Source organism: Elephantulus edwardii, unplaced genomic scaffold, assembly GCF_000299155.1.
Source record: "Elephantulus edwardii isolate Elephantulus edwardi_28Jun2011 unplaced genomic scaffold, EleEdw1.0 scaffold00111, whole genome shotgun sequence".
Lineage (NCBI taxonomy): Eukaryota > Metazoa > Chordata > Mammalia > Macroscelidea > Macroscelididae > Elephantulus > Elephantulus edwardii.
Window position 1 is genome coordinate 10,865,287 of NW_006399861.1, and position 12,271 is coordinate 10,877,557.

Below are 12,271 nucleotides of genomic sequence, written 5' to 3' on the forward strand. Positions count from 1 at the left end.
AAATCTCTAGAAGCTTTAACAGGACAAAGACTTGGGAATTCATCAGCATGCACCCAGTACAGAGGATGGCATCCTCTTAAAGATATAAAAAATATTCCTATATCTTTAAGAAGTGTGTTTTTCTTTGAATAAAGATGTTTCACTAATATAGGTTCTATCCCACTACCAGGCAAATACAGGAAGAATTCATGTGATAAATGGTGCTGTGGGTTCTCCATAAGGACAGGAGAACATGTGTACACAGGCCCATTGGATCCTATCAGGAACAAGAGCAGTTATCTGTAGTCCTCTGGCCACAAAGCAGACATTCTGCCTTCTGCTACAATCTCCTTCATTATAAAGACTTTCTTCCTCTCCTACTCTTGTGGAGAGCTGTAGTTCACTGGTGTTCTGTGATCATAGGTCCCAGAAGGCAGATGATGTAAGGTGAAGGGACAAATGCTTTACTAGGCAAAATAGCAAATGGCAAAAAAGAGTTTGCACATCCTAGAAAGTGCACATTTTTCAGGGTAAAGAAAGATAGAAAACCTTCTTTCTGAAGTAAATTATCTTTGACTACTCAAGGATCTGTGTTCTATCTCTTTATCTTATTTCAAGAAAACAAATGGGCAATTAAGAAAGATCCAGGGGAATGAGGAAGCTATTCACAGCCCACCCCCACTTCCCCACCCCCACCCCCACATTCCTGGAAATCTTACAAACAAGAGTTCCTCTGGAGTACTTAACCCTTTAGAGGTCAGAGACTCAAAAGATTGTTGACAAGGAATAGCTCTTAGAATTGGATCTAGGTTTTCAACCCTGAACCCTGAAGGTCCCTCGTTTTCAAGGGTCTCAGATGTTCCTGGAACATGTCCTAGTACAGCAGACCTCTTATTGTCACTAAACCCTTCAGGGATGCTTCAGAGAGCTTGTCACAAACTGGTAGAACATAGAATTATTTCCCAGATAATTATTATGGCCTCACCTTGTCTCCAGGCTGATCTGCTGGTCCCTCCCTCCAGCCAAGGTGCTAGCACCTTGTATGGAGCCAGCCTTGTGTGTATTTCTGATTTTATTCCTGTATCCCTGGCTCCTGCCAGTTCTTTCCCAGTCAGTCATCACTACCCAGGAGACCCCTCTATACAACATTGTTATTTTCAGACATGATATAACACCCCTTCGAGATAAGGTTAAAGACCAAGCTCTTCGGCTTTCTGTCTCTGGCAGGAGAAAAATGTTATCTACATGAAAGCTTGAGATAACTTTAGCTCTTTGGACTGTTAAGGTTTGAAGAGTGCTTCTTGTTACCATAGACACCTTATCCAACTTTCAGCCCTGACTCTTTCCCACCAATGTCACAGACAGTCTAATTATGATAATTTTTATTACAGCAAACTTGCAAAACTTGGAGAATCTAGCTGTTTGGTTAAGTTGGAGAAAGTTCAAGCATATCTTTCTCCTTCTTTCAGTCTACTTCCTAAACCAATAACAGGCTAAGGAGTGTGCAGACTTAGAAGAAGGCACAGTATAGGGTGTGCAGGGAATAAAGCTCTGACCAAGGCCAGAGAGCACGATGCTGTGAGGCTGAAGGCCAGGGTTTTCTTGCTACCCCATCACTATGGGAGTGAATTTGGACAGCCCCTGCAATTTCTAGGGGATTCTGTTGCTGGTCTGTAAAGGAAGGTTAAACTGATAGCCATACTTTCTCACACCAACTGACCACTAGTTTGTGTCAGGCTAATCTGATGCACATAAACTTGCTGCTTCCCCCAATATCCCAGTGTACCTGCTGCCGTCCGCTCATCCCCCTGATGATCCTCATTCTCCATGGCAGTTGTCTTTCCATTGTACACCTGTCTTCCTTTGCTAGTAGATGTGGTTCTGGGGGATGCCAGAGGTGGTATTGTGTGGCATTTTTCTTCCTTAAGAGATAGATGTATGTGCATATGTGTACATATATCCATATATATATGGTAAAGCCATCAGGTGGCAAAATTATATAACCTTTTCAATCAAACATTCTAAGAGAATAAGTTGCTAACCCCAGGGCCTCAGGACCATGCCCATGGGCGCAAAACATAGTCCACAAAGCTGATGTTCTGCTCCTTACTTTAGTGCATAGCAACTAAAGTCTAAAACAGTTCCAAGTGGATGTCTAAGGTGTAACAGTTGGTTTCTCCCAGCCCAGAACAAAGAGTGAAGAAAGGCCCAATGGACCACACAGACTCCAACCTCCACTACCCTGAGAGTAGGAGAACTGGACGATGCCTTTGAATGTCCCATGGACTGCCAAGAAAACAAATAGATATGTCTTGGGGAAAGTACAGTAGGAATCCTCCTTGGAGGCAAAGATGGCAAAGCTTCTCTCTCATACTTGGACATCTTATTAGGAGATGGTCCTTGAAAAGGAACATCATGCTTGGAAAGTTGGAGGACAGTGAAAGAGAGAAAGACCTTTAAGGAGATGGATTGGCATAGTGACTGCAGTAATGGATCAAGTGTGTCAGAGATGACAAGGATGGCATAGGATGGGATGGGGTTCAGGTCTGTGGTTCCTAGGGCTGATATGAGTCACACTTGACTCTGACAGCACCTACCAACAATTGTATGAGTAAGAATTAGGTTCAATTATAAGTATAAAACCTCTGCATTCCAGAGGCCTAGGACAGGCTCTGGTCAGCTCCTTCTATCCCTGGCTCCATTTGGTTATCTTCAAAACAGCTTCATAAGGATGTGTCACTGATGCTTACAATCCAGTGTGTCCAAAATAGAATTTTACCACTCTGTCTTGCTATCAGCAACACCTTCTCCTGGGGGCTTCATTATGGGCTCCTGATAGCTTCCTGACTGCTTGGCCCTCCTCCTCTGGCTAGTCTAATCCTCTCTGAGGTCCCTTCCACTTGTGCTCTGATGGCAGCCCCCCTCCTCGACTTGCTGGAGCCCACCTGACATTAACAGGATGGGCAGGGGCAAACTCTTGGATGGGATAGTCTCACACCTTGACAGAGAACTGGGCTGGCTGGCCTGTCCTGTGACACAAAGGCTGTAGAATGAAAGGGCTCTGGAGAGAGAAGCAAATTCTCTTCTCACCTCACCCAGGGCACCAGAGCAGAGGCACAACTCTGGGTCTTTTTTTTTTTTTAAATTGCAATGAAAGTTTCTTTATTCACATAAAAATTTAATGTTGCAGAAAAGGACACCACCAAAATAGAAAACTATAGGCCAATATCTCTTATGAACATAGATGAAAAAATCCTGAATAAAATCCTAGTCAATAGAATCCAATGATACATAAAAAAAAAAGAGAGATGTAAGGATGGTTCAACATAAGGAAAACAATTAATGTAATTCATCATATAAACAAAGCAAAGAACAAAAACCACATGATCCTATCAATTGATGCAGAAAAGGCCTTTGACAAAATCCAACAACTTTTCCTGATTAAAACATTCAAGAAAATGGGATTAGAGGGGAATTTCCTCAACATAGTAAAAAGTATATACTCAAACTCCAGAGCTCTATATGGAGAATGATTAAAGGCATTCCCTTTAAGAACAGGAACCAGACAAGGATAACTTCTATCACCTCTCCTATTAAATATTGTATTGAAAGTCTTAATGATAGCAATAAGACAAGAGATGGAAATAAGAGGTATCCAAATTGGCAAGAAGAGATGAAATTATCTCTCTATTCAGGTGATATTATAGTATACTTAGAAACCCTAAAGACTCAGCAAGAAAAATACTGGACATAGTTGACCAATTCAGTAAAGTGGCAGGATACAACATCAACATACAAAAATCAATTGGATTTCTCTACAGTGACAAACAGAATATAGAGCTGAAGCTAAGAAAAACAATCCCCTTCACAATAGCTAATCACAAGATTAAATACTTGGGAGTAAATCTAACCAGAAGCACAGAGAATCTATTCAAAGAAAATTACAAAACATTACTACAAGAAACAAAGAGACCTGGAGAAATGGAAGTCTATTCCTTGCTCATGGATAGGAAGACTCAATATTGTGGAAATGACAATAAATCAAAGTCAATTTACACGTTCAATGCAATCCCAATACAAATACCAATCTCATTCTTCAATGAGATGGAAAAGGCAATATCCAGTTTAATTTGGAATGGAAAGAGGCCTCGAATAAGCAAAGCACTCCTTAAAAACAGAAAAAAAAAGGTAGGAGACATCTCACTCCCTGATTTCAAATCCTACTGCACTGCCATGGTGATCAAGACAGCGTGGTACTGGTACAATGACAGATACATAGATCAATGGAACAGAATTGAGAACCCGGAAATCAGCCCATCTACTTATGGTCAACTGATTTTTGGCAAGGAGATGAAATTGAGTTAAGTGGGAAACGACATTTAAACAAATGGTGTTGGCAAACTGGAAAATTATCTGCAGAAAACTCAAGCAAGATCCATACCTCACTCCATAAACAAAAACCGACTCAAAGTGGATCATGAACTTAGGTCTAAAACCAAGGACTATGAACGTCATTAAAGAAAAGCTTGGAAGAACTCTAGAAGTCTTAGTCCACAACATAAACAGTCTTCCCAGTATCCTGGAAAAGCTACAACCAGGAGAAGATAACATAGATGAATGGGACCTTCTAAGAATCATATCCCTATGCACATCCAAAAATTTCTCCAACAGAGTAAAAAGGGAAGCCACAGACTGGGAAAAAGTATTTGATAATGACATATCAGATAAGGAACTTATATCCAGAATTTATAAAATACTTGAGCACCACAACAAGATAAAGGTAAATAATCCAATTGAAAAATGGGCACACGATATGAACAGACACTTCGCCAAAGAAGACATTCAGATGGCTAACAAGCACATGAAGAAATGTTCAAAATCCCTAGCTCTAAGAGAGATGCAAATCAAAACAACTATGAAATATCATCTCACCCCAGTAAGAATAGCAAAATTTAACAGAACAGCAAGCAACAAATGCTGGTGAGGTTGTGGAGAAACTGGAACCCTTATTCACTGTTGGCAGGAGCATAAAATGGTGCAACCACTGTGGTAGACAGTATGGCACTTTCTCAAAAATTTGGAAATAGAAATATCATCTGACCCCGCAATTGCACTACTGGGAATATACCTTAAGGAAACAGAACTGCCACCCAAACAGATGTATGCACACCCACGTTTACTGCTGTGTTGTTCACAATGGCAAGGAGTTGGAAACAACCCAAGTGCCCATCAACAAACGAATGGATAGAGAAGCTGTGGTATATTCACACAATGGAATACTACGCTGCTTTGAAAACCAAGGAACTCGTGCAATATTATTCAAAATGGGTGACCCTGGAGGACATTATGCTGAGTGAAATATCTCAGTCACAAAAGGACAAATACTGCCTGGTGCCACTGTTGTAAAACAGGACTGAACTCGGGCTTGTGGGGAGACTGAGAATGATGGGTTCAATAATATATACTGCATTGAAACAGATGAGGTAGAAAACTGTTTAAGAGAGATATGTTATTAGGTATTTTTATCATGACAGGAGTCCAGGGTGAAGGCTGTATAGTGGAGGGACAACAATTAAAGAATTTTTCTTTTACTTTTCCAAGAGGGTAGTGTACTAGGGGGATGGTTGGGAGGGGAGAAAAGTGAAACAATGAATGAATGGAAAAAAAAAAAAAGAAATGTTCAAAATCCCTACCTCTAAGAGAGATGCAAATCAAAACAACTATGAAATATCATCTCACCCCAGTAAGAACAGAAAAATTTAACAGAACAGCAAACAACAAATGCTGGTGAGGTTGTGGAGAAACTGAACCCCTTGTTCACTGTTGGCAGGAATGTAAAATGGTGCAACCACTATGGAAGGCAGTATGACGCTTTCTCAAAAAAGTCGGAAATAGAAATACCATTTGACCCAGGAGTTCCACTACTGGGAATATACACCAAAGAAATCATAATCCTCACCCAAGCAGATATATGCACACCCATATTTATCACGGCTTTGTTCACAACATCAAAGAGTTGGAAACTAACTAAGTGCTCATAAACAAATGAATGGATAGAGAAGCTCTGGTATATTCACACAATGGAATACTATGCTTCTTGATGTTAAACTTCAGTTCATATTGAAGACTACACTCCTTAACCTTCTGCAGCAAACACCTCAGGTCCTCCTCAGTTTCGGCAAACAAGGTTGTATCATCTGCATAAAGTAGGTTGTTGATGAGTCTTTCTCCAGTCCTGATGCTACATTTCTCTTCATAAAGTCCAGCCTCCTGGATGATCTGTTCCTCATACAGATTGAAAAGGTATGGAGACAGGACACATCCCTGACACACTCCCTTCCTGATTGTGAACCATGCAGTGTTTCCTTGCCCTATTCTGAAAACAGTATCCTTGTTCAAGTATAGGTTTTGCATAAGCACAATCAAGTGTTCTGGGATGCTCATTCTTCTCAAGGTCAGCCAAAATCTACACAGTTGAATGTCCTTACATAGTAAATGAAGCACAAATAGACATTTTTCTGGTACTCTTTGCTTTCTGCCAAGATCTATCTGACATTGGTGCTAATGTCTTGTATTTCTGGTAATTCTCTGTTGATGTACTGTTCCAGTCATTTTATATATATTATATATATAATCTTCAGCAGGATTTTGCTTGTGTGTGGTATTAGTAATATTATTTGATGATTTCCATACTCTATTAGATCACCTTTTTTTGGATAGAAATAAATATAAAACTCTTCCAGTCAGTTGGGCAGCTAGTTGTCCTCCAGATTTCTGGGCACATCCTGGTGAGCACATCCAGGACACCATCTGTTTCTTGAAATATGTCAATTGGTATTTCATCAATTCCTGGGGCCTTGTTTTTCCGCCAAGTCCTTCACAGCAGCCTAAACTTCCTCCTTCATCACTATTGGCTCTTGATCGTATGTTGTTTCATGAAATTCTTGTGTCGCAAACAATAAATGCCGGTAAGGGTGTGGACAAATTGAAACCCTTATTCACTGTTGGCAGGAGCATAAAATGGTGCAACCACTGTGGTAGACAGTATGGCACTTTCTCAAAAATTTGGAAATAGAAATATCATCTGACCCCGCAATTGCACTACTGGGAATATACCTTAAGGAAACAGAACTGCCACCCAAACAGATGTATGCACACCCACGTTTACTGCTGTGTTGTTCACAATGGCAAAGAGAAGGAAGAAATCCAAGTGCCCATCAACAAATGAATGGACAGAGAAGCTGTTGTATATTCACACAAGGGAATACTATGCAGCACTGAAAAACAAGGAACTCATAAAATATTATACAAAATAGGTTGCTATAGAGGACATTATGCTGAGTGAAATATCTCGGTCACAAAAGGACAAATAATAATGCCACTGTTATAAAACAGGACTGACATGGGAGTTGGAGGGAAACTAAGAAAAAATGGGGGAAGTAATGAACATTGCATTTAAGTGGATGAGGGAAAGAACTGTCTAAAGGAAATATATTATTTTCATGACCACAGTCCAGAATAAGAGGTGCATAGCAAAGTGACCTGGGGGACAAGGGAAAGGTAGGAAATTGTGCAACAATGAAAGAATTTTTTTAAAGATAAAAGCAAACTGGCGGTGGGGGTAGGGAGGAAACGAATGAATGGAAATCCAAGTTTTCTGTAAATTTTCATTAAAATATCAATTTAAATTTTTTTAAAAAAATCTTCTGTGCCAACCAATACTTTTTGGTATAGTGATTCTGTGTACTCCTCCCATCTTCTTTTGATGTTTACTGGGTGATTCTGCCCACAACATCCTTAAGTATTGCAACTCAAGACTTGAATTTACTTGTTCTTCAGGTCCTTCAGCTTAAGAAATTCTGAGTTAATTCATTCCTTTTGATTTTCCAACTCTCTTTGTAAATTTCACTATATTACTTTGCTTTGTCTTCCCAAGCTGCCATTTGAAATCTTTTGTTTATCTCATTGACACATTGATTTATTCCCTTTGCTTTGACTTCTTGATGCCATAGTATATAGTACTTGATCTCTTCTGACATCCATATTGGTCTTGAATTCTTCCTTGTGCTTTGGCTTCTCTACGCTCCAGTGCAATCTTCAGAGTTTCTTCTGACATCCATTTTGGTCTTTTCTTCCTCTTCTGTGTTTGTAATGACCGTTTGCACTCTTCCTGGTTGAAGCTGTCAGATCTTGGGTTGGGCAATGGAAAATCCTTGGAGGCAAGGATTCTGGGGCTTTGTCTGACATACTTTGGGCATGTTGCAAGGAGGGACAGGTCCTTGGAGAGGGACATCATGCTTGGGAGGGTGGAGGGACGGCACAAGAGGGGAAGACCCTCTATGAGATGGATTGATTCAGTGACTGGAGTAATCGGGATGGGTATGTCAGAGGCAGTGCGATTGGCACAGGATAGAGCAGGGTTTAGGGCTGTTGTACATAGGGTCGCTATGAGTCACAAACGACTCGACGGCACATAACAACAACAACAACAGGAGTTCTACAGGACACATCACCTTCCCTTCGGAGACAGTACAATTAAACTTAAGAGACACTGGTCACAGCATGAAAAATTGTCAGCAGTTGACGTGTTTGGAATCACAGAAGCCAAGAAAGCTTCAGATACAAGCTGTCAGGTCATGGGTTGGACACTCCACTATGCAACCTTAATTCTGGACTCTTGTGATAACCATAATACCCTATTATATATCGCTTTAAAACTGTTCTCCCCTCATCTGTTTCAATGCATTATACATAACTTATTCCGTTTTTCTCAGTCTTATCCCAGCCCTAACGTCAGTCCCATTCTACAACAGAGGCACCATGCAATATTTGTCCTTTTGTGACTGAGATATTTCACTCAGCATAAAGTCCTCCATGGTCACCCATTTTTAATAATATTGCATGAGTTCCTTGTTTTTCAATGCAGCATAGTATCCCATTGTGTGAATATACCACAGCTTCTCTATCCATTTGTTTGTTTATGGGCATTTGGATTGTTTCCAACTCCTTGCTATTGTGAACAAAGCCATGATATACAAGGGTGTGCATATATCTGCTTGGATGTCAGTTATGGTCTCTTTAGGGTATATTCCCAGTAGTGGAATTGCTGGGTCAAATGGTATCTCTATTTGCAACTTTTTGAGAAAGCGCCACACCACTTTCCACAGTGGTTGCACCATTTTACACTCCCGCCAACAGTGAATAAGGGACCCAGTTCCTCCACACCCTCGCCAGCATTTTTTGCTTGCTGAGCTTCCAAGTTTTATAGGATCAGCTTCTCTTGGCCTGCATACCCTTCAAGCTTCCAGAGGTGGAAAATATCAAGTTGGGCCTTGGAAGGGGATACTCTGTATCCTTTGGAGGCCAAGAAGTTTGAGCAGTGTGGGTGTGGGACTGCACACCAAAAGATTACTTATTTATGTAGGATAAGAAGTTTATAGGAAAGTAGGCAAATAATGATGGGTTTTAAACTTCTGCAGTGTTGTGTGGAGACAGGGAATGAGGTTTAGCAGGAAAAGAAGAGGGGCTCTTTAGAGTAATGAAAACATGTTGGTAGTGAGAGGTTACAGATGATGTGGAAAGATATTGTATGATAGGGTTGACAATGCCTGGTAAGAGGCTTGGAGGGAAGACTATCAATCCCTATTTCTGAGACCTGGGTAGGGAAAAGAGAACCCAAGAAAGAAGGGAGTACTGAACAGGTAACTCTCATGCTAACTGAAAGGAAAATTTAAAAAAAACAAAAAACAAATAAACAATGTCCCCAAACCCAAGTATTGTAAGAACCTATACCTTTGATCTGTATTGTAAGAACCTATACCTTTGATCTTGTGTGAATGTTTGTGTTCCAGGAACTAGCTGACCACAAACTGAAAAAAACAATTACTGGCAAAAACCATATTTTAACTAACGTCAGCAGCAGGTAACTGACCTAAAATTGAACTTCTCCTTTTTCAAAGAGCCAATGAGCTAATTCCACGCCAAAGAACCCCTAGACCTAGTATAAATTCCCTTGCTTTTGGGGGCTCGGGGTCGACTTCCCTGTCTCCTGTGTGAGATACAAGTCGTCCCGAAGCTTCGTCAATAAAAGCCTCTTGTGATTGCAGCGAGTGGATCTGGTGTGAGTTGCTCGGGGTCGTGCCCAGTCTGGGTAATGCCCTAATTTGGAGTCTTTCACTAACCAGAAAGGAAACTGGTTTGCTTGGTACCTGAAGGTCACCTTGGGAGCTTAGCAGGAGCGGTGAGGGTTTTTGAACCTGGGCATCTTCAATCCTCTACAGTTAGGCCTAGAAGGTCAATAGGGGCTGGATCTGGAGGAGGGACTGCCCTTCTATGACTAGGCAGGCGCTGAAGTGCAATCAACCTTCCAATTGTCCTACAGATTGGGCAAGGCCATGTTGGAGGTTGAGGGTTTGGGCAAGGTTTGGGCAACGGTGAGCTCAATGACCCTCTTTGCCACATCTGAAGCATGCACCACGAGGTAATTGGCTCTTTGAAAGAGCATTGGTTCTCTGACCCTTCACTGTTGCTGGCCGTAAGGCAGCCAGGAGAGCCTGGGCTTGCAGATTCGCTTTCTGTCAGGCATGAGTTTTTTCTGCCAGTTCCTCTCTAGGTCGCTAATAGTGTGGGGGTGAGTGATGTGTTTAGAGGTAGTTTCTAGCTTGTGTGTGTGTGTGTGTGTGTGTGTGTGTGTGTGTGTGTGTGTGCTGTGGACTAACAGTGAGAGCTTGCTATTCATTTTGTCATTTTTCTCTGCTTTGGGAACTTTCCCAAGTGGGATGGGCTTGCCTGAGCTGATACATAAGTAGGGAAAGCAGGAGCCGAAAGGCTCGGCAAATTTACCTGTGTGTTTTTGCTGCTGATGTGATCAGAGGAGGAAGGCGATGGTTTAACTGTAGGTCAGGGTTGGAAAAAGAAGAGAGTGGATGCAGGAGAGGAGAAGTTGGCAGGACAGGATGGGCTGCATCTGAGGGAGAATTGGAAAGGGCTTCCTGTGGTGAGGTTATATTTACATACGACTGAGTTAGGAAAACAGAGGCTGTAAGGGGTTCTTTGTAGGATTAAAGGTGAGTGAGTTTACTGCAGTTTGAGATACAGCAAGACTTAGTTTTTTAATGTAAGAGGAACTTTAAACATTTGTAACTTTTGAAGAGGACAGACTTGGTAGGAGGAGTGGAATAGGAATGCCTGAGTCTGGATTCGGTGGGATATAGAAGAGGGCTGGGCAACTGGAAAGCAAAGCGGTTTAGCTTGGCGAGATCATAAATCCTTGATAACAAATGATGTAAGAGGTGGGACACTGGAATGGCTGAGTTTGAATTGTTGTTGTTGTTCTTATGTGCCGTCGAGTCGCCTGCGACTCATAGCGACCCTATGTACAACAGCCCTAAACTCCGCTCTGTCCTGTGCCAATCTCACTGTCTCTGACACTCCCATCCCAATTATCCCAGTCACTGAATCAATCCACCTCAAAGAGGGCCTTCCTCTCCTGCGCCGTCCCTCCACCCTCCCAAGCATGATGTCCCTCTCTAAGGACCAGTCTCTCCTCACAACATGTCCAAAGTAAGTTAGACGGAGCTTCAGAATCCTTGCCTCCAAGGAGCCACCCGGTTTAACCCTCTCCAGGACAAATCTGTTTGTTTTCCTAGCAGTCCATGGTATTCTCAATACTCTTCTCCAGCACCACAGCTCAAAGGCATCAATTCTCCTTCTATCCTCCTTGGTCATTGTCCAACTCTCTGATGCATAACAGGTGATTGTGAAGACCATGGCCTGTATCAGACGCACCTTAGTCTCCAGAGAGACACCACTGCTCTTCAGCACTTTGGAGAGGTCCCTAACAGCAGACTTTCCCATGGCAATGCACCTTTTAATTTCCTGGCTGCTGGTGCCAAGACTGTTGACTATGGAGCCAAGCAAACCAAAGCTGTGTACAATCTCAATCTCTTCACCATCCATCCTGATGCTGCCAATTGGTCCAGTGGTGAGAATCTTTGTCTTCTTGACATTGAGCCTCAATCCATATTGTAGGCTGCAGTCCTTGACACTCTGCAGCAGGCGCTTCAGGTCCTCCTCAGTTTCAGCAAGCAGGGTTGTGTCATCCGCATAACGCAGATTGTTGATAAATCGTCCACCAATCCTGACCCCACATTTCTCCTCATAGAGTCCAGCCTCCCGGATAATCTGTTCTGCATATAGGTTGAAAAGGTATGGAGATAGGATGCATCCCTGGCGTACGCCCTTCCCAATTTTGAACCATGCAGTGTTCCCTTGCTCTGTTCTGACGACTGCC